A 12,093-nucleotide genomic window follows, 5' to 3' on the forward strand; every position below is an offset into this window, starting at 1 on the left:
CAACTGTAGTGGGTTGAATGGTGGCCCCCAAAAAAGATACATCCACATCCTAGTCCCTAATACCCGAAAATGTTACCTTATTTTAGAAAAAGCATCTTTGCCAGTGTAATTAAAGATCATGGGATGAGGAAATCCTCCTGGGTTATCTGGGTGGGCCCTAAATCAAATGACAAGTATCCTAATAAGAGAAGGAGAACACACAGAGAAGGAGACACAGGGAGGGAGAGATTGGCGTGATGCAGCCACAAGCCAAGGAATGCTGAGAGCCACCAGAAACTGGAGGAAGCAAAGAACGGATTCTCCCCCTGGAGCCTCCAGAACGAGTATGGCTCGCTTGACACCTTGATTTCAGATATCTGCCCTCCACAACTGTGACAGAACGAATAACTGCTATTTCAAAGCAATCACTTTTGGGGTAATTTGTTTAGGCAGCCCTAGGAAACTAATCCAACAGTTTAGAAGGGTTTTCTAAATGGTCCATTTTTCTCATTCTGCTCCTCTGCTCAGAATTCTTCCCTACATCACAGCTTCTCATCTGTGTCTGATGCAAAAGAACAGCATAAATCAAGTTACCCTTTTGAAATTTTTCAAAATGCCAGACATCATCCCAGAATTGAGATGTTTTGGATTAAAAGGTCTTTCTGCTTCAGGGCTAAAATGAAGCAATGTCCTCTACTAAATTATAAACTCTTTGAGTGATGGGATAGTGTGGATAATTCATCTTACTGCCCCAGCACAAGGCTTGGCCCATTATAGGCACTCAATATTTGGTGATTAATTGATTGAAAAGATAACAAAAGATCCTGGATCTGGTACCCTCTCAGATTAGTTGATAAGAATTTGCAAAGCAGAATTATTCAAGGCTAATTTAAACCACAAGTGATCCATCTGTTGATTATTAGAAGTGGATTGTACCATGTAATTAATCTCTTAATGCAGTTTGAGTGTCATAATCTGCTTATACTAAACATTTAAAGGATAATTAGGAAGACATTCATTAAGAACAAAAAATCTAGGAGTCCAAACTGTTACTGATATAGAAATGTATTCATAGGACATACAATAACTATTATGATGCTTATAGAATGAAATAAAATGCTGATTTTATTAGCAAGTAAATAAAACTATAGAATAGATGTGTCCTTTCTATTAACCAGCTATATTTTAGTGTTTGAGGGATGTGATATCTGAATGCTTCCAAATTACTGTCTCAGAATTCAACTTTCCCCTCTTTCTGAGGACTGAGAATAGGTACATTTCTGGAAAGGAACTGGGCACTGCTCTCTAATAAGTTTCTTCCTTTGTAATTATTCCCCACCCCACCCCACCCCGCCTTATAACTAATAATGCCTTTTAAGTACCTTCCGTTGGCAGAGGGAACTTAAAAACTACTTAGAATAGAGGGATGCAGTTTTGAAGATCTCCAGTAATTGTTCAGGAGTATGCACGGGTGTTCTTACACAATTTACGGATTTCCCACCAGGGGCCCCACCCCAAGCATTCCTGAATCTGGTATAGCATTAGCTAACACTTCTAGAATATTTATGATATGCCAGGCACTCATCTAACCATGTCACGTATATTGGTTAACTTACTCCTCTCCTGATAACTTACTACACTAGCAGTATTATTAGACCCATTTTACAGAGGAGCAAAATGAGGTATGTGGATGGTAAGCAACTTGCCCAAAACTACACAACTGATCAATGTAAGAACCTGAACTTAAACTCAAGCCTTCTGATGTTGGAGTTTGAATTCTTACCCACTGTTCAATGTTGAAATGAGCTGAAATTTCTTTATAATACCTGGATACCAGGTTAGGAAGTCAGGCCCAAGATCTTCCCCATCCATGAAAGCTTTCATCTTTGGGATGTCCCATCCTATGACCAGGACAACACCTGAGTTTGCTGATAGGAGCTTTTGTTGTTATTTTGGCATATGTAGGAGAGGCCTGTTCAGCAAGAAAAGTATGAACCCAGAGTCTGCTACTGGCTTTTGTAATCCCATTATGTAATTATTTGACCATACACCCAAAGCCTTGGACAATAGGTTATTATATTATTATTATTATATATTATATTATTATTATATTATTGTTTTTAGTGGAAGGCATTCTTGACTCAGAGTTGAGTGTTCAAAGGATGAGAAGTTTGCTGGGCAGTCAAGAAGGGACAGGGCATTCCAGACAGAGGGAAGAATGTGTGCGAATACGCTGAGACACCCATGCTCTCAGGAATCAGAGAGCCAGTCGCCCCAATGGGAGGGAAGAGTGAAAGCGGAAAGAGGAGCCGGGCCAGAAATATGGGGGGATGGGGTGGATCAGCTCCTAGAGACCTGGAAGGGGCAACAGCCTAGGGATTCAAGGAAGTCAGAGATCTGAGTAAACGGAACCAGTAGATGGAAGTGAACAGAAAGCTGATTACTGATGACTGCAAACAATTCAGAAAGCCAGAGCCAGGAGCCCGAGATGAACTTAGACCAGCAGGGACATACCCAGTAATGTAGTGAGAAAACTTCAGTGCCCATTCCCACTGTCATCTCCCTTAGCCCTCCCCCCAACCCCAATACCCAAGCACGAAATCCCAGTGTGAAGAAGGGATGAGCTTCCTGTGCAAACACTGCTTCAAGCCAAGTCCTACAGAGCTCTTTCCAACCAGATTGCTTGTCCAAAGCTCTTCTCTATAGAATCCTAGAGCAACCACTGAGAACCAGAAGGACAAAAGGAGAAAAGGCTGTGGATTCCATGACCTAAGTCTGAGTAATGATTGACAGTAATTATAGCCAATATTGACTGAGGGCTTAGGCACGGTATCTACACTTTCTCTGCATTATGCCCTTAAATCTTTAAACGATCCTGTAAGGAATTCCACGTGGGCTGTCACTTACACCACAGCACTGTTTATTTGTTGTCGAAGGGATTTCTTCAGCACGAAAATTAACTGCTGTTAAAATTTAGCAGCTTCAGGCTTCCCTGGTGGTGCAGTGGTTGAGAATCTGCCTGCCAATGCAGGGGACACGGGTTCGAACCCTGGTCTGGGAGGATCCCACATGCCGCGGAGCAACTGGGCCCGTGAGCCACAAGTACTGAGCCTGTGCGTCTGGAGCCTGCGCTCCCCAGCAAGAGAGGCCGCGATAGTGAGAGGCCCGCGCACCGCGACGAAGAGTGGCCCCCGCTTGCCACAACTAGAGAAAGCCCTCACACAGAAACGAAGACCCAACACAGCAAAAATTAATTAATTAATTTTTTAAAAAAATTAGCAGCTCTTTACATGCATGTTACTTTTAAATGTTCCAGATTCAAAGATGAAATGCCAAGGTATTATATTTCTCCCCACTGAAGAATGTAGCTTCTCAACAGTAAACTATATTTTAAAATATTTAAATTCTACAAAGTTACAAGAAATACTGTCAAATCTAGCAAGCTTTTTTTAATAGAAAACAAGTTATTGAAGCAAATAAGCGTTCATACCAAAGGCAAGAAGTGTAACTATTTTACAACAAATTATCAAATTGTACAGACTTCAATTTTCTCAACATTAACTTGGAGCTAATTACTAATTTTTATGATTTCAGGTAGAATAATCTGTATAACTTTACAGAATAACTTTGTAATCATTGTTCTAATCAGAGAAATAAAGTGTAATAACTTAGATGCTTATTTCAGGGAAGAGCACCGTTTCCAAAGTCTCATAAGGCCATTCTAGGAGGGCAGCAGCAACCCTGGGAGAGAAGCCAGGAATGGAAACTATGTCCATTTTCTGAGGCCATGTCAAGCCTCTCCTGAGACCTACCCCTGCACAATTCAGTTATATGAGACAATAAATTCCTTTTTTTTTTCCATCAGCTACTTTGGTTTTCAATTTTCATTTTCAATCACTGGCTACCAAAAGGATCCTAACTGTTACAGAGCAACATGCTCAGACCCACAAGATCCACTTCAGGGAAATCAGATAGGAAGCTAATGGCATAGTTTAAGAAAAAGAATGGGGTCTTCCCTGGTGGCGCAGTGGTTGGGAGTCTGCCTGCCGATGCAGGCGACACGGGTTCGTGCCCCTGTCCGGGAAGATCCCACATGCCGCGGAGCGGCTGGGCCCGTGAGCCATGGCCGCTGAGCCTGCGCGTCCGGAGCCTGTGCTCCGCAACGGGAGAGGCCACAACAGGGAGAGGCCCGCGTACCGCAAAAAAAAAAAAAAAAAAAAAAAAAAAAAAAGAATGGGGTTTGTCGCAGGAGGCCCCACAATTGGGATGCACTCAACAAGTGGTCAACAGCCAGACTGGATCGATGGGACCTGGGGCGGACAAATGGGAGAAGATAATCTAAACTGACTCCCACTTCTAAGTGCCCCTTAGAATCTCGTAAATTATTAACTGATAAAATTAGAAATGTCCCACCCCTGACTCACTCTCTTTTTTCCTCTTGGTGTTACTGTCAAATTACTCCAAACAGTCAAGCGCAAAGTGTCAAGTAGCTACAGCCATCCTCATGATAGGGATATCCTCAAATTTTTTGGAGAGACATCACTCAGCAAGATTAAACCACAAGGAAGAAAAGGAGATGATAACAAATGAGGAAATATACCTGGCTCAACTTGAGTGACAGCCATAAAATTAACCCTACTTAGGAGGTTTTTTAAAAAAAACATAAATCTCCAAGTTGTCAGGGTGATGCTCAGCATAAAAATCACAACATATCCAAATATACAATGTATTCTAGTAATTAAATCAACTATCTGTCACCAGAAGGGACTTTTGTTCTCTGAATCTGTTACACCCAGGAACCTGCCAGGGCACTTCAAACATGAGACAGGTGCTTTCAATGACTAGCTAAATACTGGATGTCAGCCATTTAATTGCATAACTCTAATTCCCAGAGTTGAAAAACAAACTCATCTTCACTGCTTTTATATCATGTAACCACACACCTCCCTCCCACTATCCCTGGAGTTTAAAATAAACATGTTATTATTCTATTAGCTCTAAGTAAATCAACGTTACCAAAATATGGTATAACCAAATGGAAATATTGGTGCTCTTTGATAGCGATTATAAGGATTCTGGTAAGGACGTTAACATTTATTTCACAAGGGCTATGTCTTGTGCTATACAGCCAAATTTTAAGCAATCAATTGAAATTATACCTATACAAACCCTCTAAAGAGTTTGTTTCGTTAACTTTATTTTGACACTATTGGAGCTGGCGACAGCTCTTCAATTTTGGATCTCACTACTCCACTGGCTTCAAGGACTGTTCGGCTTCTGTCCTACATCAGGACCCTTCTTAACAACTGATTTGAAAAATACATTTGTTTTCAGACTACCCATTGGTGTCACTTGGACCCAGTCTCATAAGTGAGCATTCTATGAGTCACATAATTGAGCATTCTTTAAAAAACTCAGGATCTTATTCTAAATGTTTTCTTTATAATCCTATCTTTTTTCTTTAATACATGCTTCAGCTCTGCTGCTAAGGAAATGCACAACAGCATTTTGCATAAAGTGCAATTTTCTAGGACGTTATTTCATTTTCTCACATTTTCAGTTAGCAGTTATGATGGATCTCATACTTACCAACTAAAAGCATGACGAGGCTACATTGGCATAGATTCCACTAAAACTAATGACATATTTAATTTTGATCTTCAACTTGTGAAAAATGATTATTTCTCTTCTGGTGAATTTTATCAAGTGGTTTTCTACAGTCGTGGCGCCCAGCCCTGGCTGTGCATCAGAATCCCTGTGAGGTTGTTTAAACATACAGATGCCCAAGGCCCTGCTGCCAGAAATTCTGAATCTGTAGCTAGCACTTGTATATTTAAAAGCTCCACAGGTAATTTTGATGGGCAGCCAGTGCTGAGAACTGCTGTTCTACAATATGACTAAAAGCTTTTCTTCTTAGGGAATGGAGTATAAAGATGAAGTAATTTCTAAGTTTTGAAAGCAGCAATTCAATATTGACTTATATTTTATGTAATGACTCAAATGGAGCAGGGGCTCTATAAGTAAAATACAGAAAACAAGGGGTACAGCCTTGGCCCACTGCAGAGTCTTACATCCTGGTTATCACACCCTTTGCTGACCTCCTCTGAACACAAGCTTCTCCCATGTTACACAGCTGTCTGCTGTCCGGATGTCCCCATGTCCTTCAGCCTGCCGGGATCCCCTCCTTCTCTGAGATCTTAATAAAACTGACTGAAAACCATTCCTTTAACAAGGAATTACTCAGAGACCTTTCCCAGATTTGGGGGATTTATTGGGATGAGGAACAGAAGTGGTAGAACCTTGCATATTTCCTAGTCTCTATGTTCTTTACATCCATTCGGGCTGCTATCACAAAAATACCTTAGACTGGGTGGCTTAACAACAAACATTTATTTCTCAGTTCTGGAAGCTGAGAAGTCCAAGATCAAGGCACTGGTAGATTCAGTGTCTGGCGAGAACCCACTTCCTTGTTCACAGACAGCCATCTTCTCACTGTGTCCTCATATGGTGGAAGGGGTGAGGGATCTCTCTGGGGTCTCTCTATAAAGGCACTAATTCCATTCATGAGGGCTCCACCCTCACAATCTAATCACCTCCCAAACCCCCGCCTCCAAACCCCATCACATTGGGGATTAAGCTTCAACCGATGAATTCAGGGGGGACTCAAATATTCAGTCCATAGCAGTCCCCAAGTTCCTACTTCCTCTGGATTCCCCCCTCTGCTTGCCTGGTTTTGCCTCTATGCATGCTGCCCCTTTTCTGTGCCACCCACCCCACTGGCTACAGCTTTGACACCGATGTTCTTCCCCACAGCACCACCAAAATTTGTGTTTTACTATTGATAGTTGAGAAAAGTCTCTTTCAACTTCATAAATTTCTATTGGTAATGTCAGGTAAAACTTTAGGACTGTTGTCAAGATGAGAAAATAAACTATCAGATTTTTTTTTCATATAGATTTGAAAGAATATTCTACAGAGTAGGTTGTGGCTCCATGAATATCAAACTTGTTCCCCTATCTACATTTTTCTAGTACCTTACACTGTCCTCAGTTTCCTCTCATGAATCAACACCTATTCCTGCATGTTTATTTCATGACACCAGGATAATAAACAATGTTGGCTGCCAGAGAAAGTCTGTGAAGTTCATAGAGAATAACACCTGCTCTATGCACCTCACAAAGTCGTTTTGTTTTTTGTAACATAAGGACTAAATGTGAACACATGTGAGCAGCACGTTATAAATGGTAGCTAATTTTATTGTGTTCATAAAGTATCATATAACTGGTAGCTACTTTTAACACTGTTATTATTTTTGTGAGGTAAATAGGATGCACTGGGAATTCCTGTCGCATGTTTTGTGATCTCTTATCCAACCACCCACATTCTAGAAACACATATAACAAAACAACTGGCATTAAGCTTGGACAGAATAGTTGATTCACCTTTTTTTCCTTTCAGTTTGTAAAGTATATATTAAAATATTGAAAATGTTTTCTTTAATAAGTAATGGTATTGTTGGCAAATGTATATCTAGGGCAGTTTATCTTGCTTCCAAAGAATTTCTGCTCAGACCACAGAAAACTCCCTACAGACGAGGAACAGCGTATTAGGATTGGTAGGTTTAGTAATGCATTTATTGGGAGCATATTTGCATATTCATTTTAAAAATTAACACTGCAAGATTGGGAGTAAGGTTCTTGGGAATCGAATTCCTATGCTCTTGGAGATTCCTGAATCAAGTCATTACTGTAGGTCTTTTGAAAAAAATCTGTACTGATTAATATGCGGCTTGTTCTCTTGCAATAAGCATGCTCGATGCGGAAGAAGAATGCTACTGTGCTGTTTCCTCATTACCAACAAATTGTCTCTCTCTCCCAAGACGTTCTGTGTACAGTCATTAGCCAGGCCCAGATGGCCAAAAGCTCCCACATCAGAACTTCTCAGAAATCCTGAGCTAAGTATTTTCCCCAGAGGATCCACAGTCATCTGTATAACTTAGTGTAAAAAGGACTGAGAAATTGCTTCTATAAAAAAGTTCTCCAACTTGTGGACTGAAATCCCGTGGGTGTTTATCTGGGGAGAAGAATTTCTCACTTCATTTCTCTTTTAGCCTAGGAGTGGTCAGTAGATAATTTTCTATTTTTGCAGAACTGCAGCAAACGCCTTATTACTCCCTCGGTAATTCAAACAGAAGAGTGGGGCTGAATGATAAAGAATAAAGAATGAGAAAATAACATCAGTATTTTCTATACTAACAATGGCTTTCCAACAGGTCTGAACACAACCTGTTTCCGTATTGGAAAAAAAGAGTAACCCAGCAAAAATACGCAATGACCCCTCCAAAAGGACATTTATTGTTCTTTTGAACTGCCCAGTATTTGAACCTCCACCCTGAGTCTGACAGCCTGAAAACTCCACTGACTGCCAGATACTTGCATTTCCAGGCTCCCTTGCAGCCAGTATGTTGGCAGGTAAATTGGCTTCTCTCCCAGATGCTGACCCAGAGCACAAGAAGCAGGAAGAGTGCAGCATGCTCTTTCTGCAGTGTCAGCGGCAGCTTTGTTTCCGAAATAAGCCCATTGGCCCAAATAATCTATCAAGTCAGATTCCCCCAGATAAGGATCTGAAGACAAGTAGGGGCCGTGATCTCTGGAAGCACTGGTCAGGAAGTTAGAGAACAGAAGAAAGCCAAACAGCAAGCGTACCTTGGTGAACAGGTTACTCTTGTGAACACTGAAGGTTCAGTCCTGCTGAGACCTGTAGGAGACAAAGCAGAACACATCTCAGCATTTCGCTACTGGAGTATTTATCCTCATTTATCGACTGAATGTATGTGCCTCTCAAAATTCATATGTTGGAGCCCTAAGCCCCAATGTGGCAGTATTTGGAATAAGGAAGTAATTAGGGATAAATGAGGTCATAAGGGTGGGGTTCTGAGCCAAGAGGATTAGAGTCCTTATAAGAAGAGACATCTGCAGTCCCATATGTTGAAGTTTGCTTTTGTTTCCCTTGCCTGAGGAAACATATCCAGAAAGATATTGCTAAGACTGAGGTCAAACAGCAAACTGTCTATGTTTTCTTCTAGGAGTTTTATGGTTTCAGGTCTTACATTCGTCTTTAACCCATTATGAGTTAAGTTTTGTGTATGGTGTGTGATAGTGGTCCAGTTTCATTCTTTTGCATGTGGCTGTCCAGTTTTCCGAACACCATCTATTGAAGATATTCTCCTTTCTCCATGTATGTTCTTTGCTCCTTTGTTTTAAATTAATTGTCCATATATGCATGGGTTTACTTCTGGACTCTCAATTATGTTCCATTGATCTATGTGTTTTTCTGCCAATACCATGCTGTTTTGATCACTGTGGCTTTGTAATATAGTTTGAAATCAGGGTGTGTGATACCTCAGGCTTTGTTCTTTTTTCTCAGGATTGCTTTGGTTTATGGAACGAACAAAACCAAACCAAAACAAACATGTAGATACAGAGAACAGAGCAGTGATTACCAGAGGGGAAGGTGGGGGGAGGGCAAAATGGATAAAAGTGATCAACTGTATGGCAAGGGATGGAAACTAAATTTTTGGTGATGAACATGCTGTAGGGTATATAGACATAGAAATAGAATGTACACATGAAACCTATATAGTGTTATAAACCAGTTATCTCAATAAAAAATAAATTTAAAATAGAAGAGACACCTGAGAGCTCTCTCTCTCTCCCTATGCACACTCAGAGGAAAGGCCATGCGAGTACCCAGCAAGAAGGTGGTTGTCTTCAAGCCAGGAAGAGGACCTTCACCAAAAACAGAATCGGCCAAAACCTTGATCTTGGACATCCCAGCCTCCAGAACTTTGAGAAAATTAATTTCTGTTATTTAAGCTATCCAGTCTGTGGTATTTTGTTATGGCAGCCCGGGCTGACTAATACATCCTTTGATTGTCACTTGTCCTGAGGTCATTAACACTCCAGTGACATCCAGCCTGCCCTCCTGGGATGGTCAGAGCACCACCAGAGGCAGCCTTCCCATGTAGAATCACAGGTACTTGCAGCAACCATGATCATGGAAGGAGCAGTGGGGGCCCAGGGGCTATGGACGGGGATTGACAGAGTCTGCTGCAGTGGCAGCCATGAAACTATGACATTTAGTGTTTTGTGGCAGCAGAAGTGGGTTGTTTTGTTTTGTTTTGTTTTTGGCCTTGTAGCATGTGGGAATCTCAGTTCCCCAACCAGGGGTCAAACCCACGCCCATGCAGTGGAAGCGCAGAGTCTTAACCACTGGACCACCAGGGAAGTCCCGGAAGTGGGTTTGTTTTTTTTTTTAACCAGATCAGCTCTGCTCCATCGTTTTCAATCATTTTTCCTGGCTGCTTAGCTTTGCACCAGGGTCTCCTACTCTCCCAAGGATTCAGAGGGCTGCCTTTATTTAATAAACTACTCTTCTACTTAAATCAGCTAGTTCCATTTCTGCTGCTTGCAACTAGGGGCACTAACTGTATGCTCCAAGTTAAATTTAGTCATGAAAACAAGAATTTATCAGTGTCATCTGTGTCTTACTATCCAAAATTACAAAAGCAAAGCTATCAAATTCATGACTGAATTAAGGCAAATTAGTAGATGACCTGGAAGGATACTTCCTGCAAAATAAAATTATAATATTTGCCGCAAATATGTATCAAAAGCCTTAACATTTTGTTTACCATGTGGCCCAAAATATCTATTTCTAGCTAACTGTCCTAAGGAAATAATTGGACAAGAGCTCAAAGATGAATACATAATAATTTTTTTCAAGGCATTATATGTAATAGCAAAAAATCAGGAACAAATCGAAATCAAGGTAGTATTTAAATAAATTATAATTACATCTATAGTGGAGTACTTCACAGCTACTAAGAGTGATATTACAGAAGTATGTTTTTTAATATAAAAAAGGAAATTCATAATGTAAGTTAAAAAACAAGTTAGAGAACAGTATATTCAGTGATACCTCTTTTTTTATTGAAGTATAGTTTATTTACAATGTTGTGTTGGTTTCTAGTATACAGTAAAGTGATTTAGTTATACATATATATATTCTTTTCATATATATATAATATATTGAATATAGTTCAATATATATATTGTTCAATAGTTCAATATATGTAATATATTGAATATAGTTCCCTATGCTATAGAGTAGGACTTTGTTGATTATCTACTTTATATATAGTAGTTTGTATCTGTTAATCCCAAACTCCTAATTTATCCCTCTCCCACCCCTTTCCCCTTTGTTAACCATAAGTTTGCTTTCTATGTCTATGAGTCTGTTTCTGTTTTGGAAATAAGTTCATTTGTATCATATTTTAGATTCCACATATAAATGATATCACATGATATTTGTCTTTCTCTGACTTATTTCCCTTAGTATGACAACCTCTAGGTTCATCCATGTTGCTGCAAATGACATTATTTCATTCTTTTTGACGGCTGAGTAATATTCCATTATATATATATATATATATATATATATATATATATATATATATCTCACATCTTCTTTATCTATTCATCTATTGATATCCATTCATCTGTTGAACGTTTAGGTTGCTTCCAATTCTTGGCTATTGTAAATAGTGCTGCTATGAACACTGGGGTGCATGTGTCTTTTCTAATTAAGAGTTTTCATTTTTTCCAGATATATGCCTAGGAGTGAGATTGGTGGATCATATGGTAACTCTATTTTTAATTTTTTATGGAACCTCTATACTGTTTTCCATAGTGGCTGCACCAATTTACATTCCCACCAACAGTGTAGTAGGACTCCCTTTCAGTGAGATTTTTAAAAGAAGAAATATACATAAATCTTGGAGAAAATTCTGGAAAGATATATAGCAATATATTAATCAAAGTTATATTGAGGTGGTAGAAAAAAAGATGATTTTTATTTTCACCTTATAGTTAGATATATTTATGACTGTTCTGTACTAAGCATTAACTGCTTACCAAATTTTAATATAATAACAATACCTGCTCTAACTCACAAAAATATTACAGTATAAAAAAGCGTGATTGTCACTAAAAATTTCATAAACATGAAGTTAAGGAAAGCTTTCATAGCAGAAGATAAATGACAATCTTCAAA

The 12,093-nt window shown here is 39.6% G+C and overlaps 1 protein-coding gene across 7 annotated transcripts in view; it reads right to left on the bottom strand.

The window, feature by feature from the left end:
• The window catches only part of NEBL (nebulette), a 522,125-nt gene that overhangs the window by 366,009 nt on the left and 144,023 nt on the right, over window positions 1–12,093 (bottom strand). For all 7 annotated transcript variants that reach the window (XM_079913284.1, XM_079913283.1, XM_079913279.1 and 4 more), the window contains one exon: window positions 8,685–8,736. The gene's annotated coding sequence lies outside the window, so the exon portion shown is untranslated. The remainder of the gene's footprint in view (window positions 1–8,684; window positions 8,737–12,093) is intronic.

Source organism: Stenella coeruleoalba (genome assembly GCF_951394435.1).
Source record: "Stenella coeruleoalba genome assembly, chromosome: 2".
NCBI classification, from domain to species: Eukaryota; Metazoa; Chordata; class Mammalia; order Artiodactyla; family Delphinidae; genus Stenella; species Stenella coeruleoalba.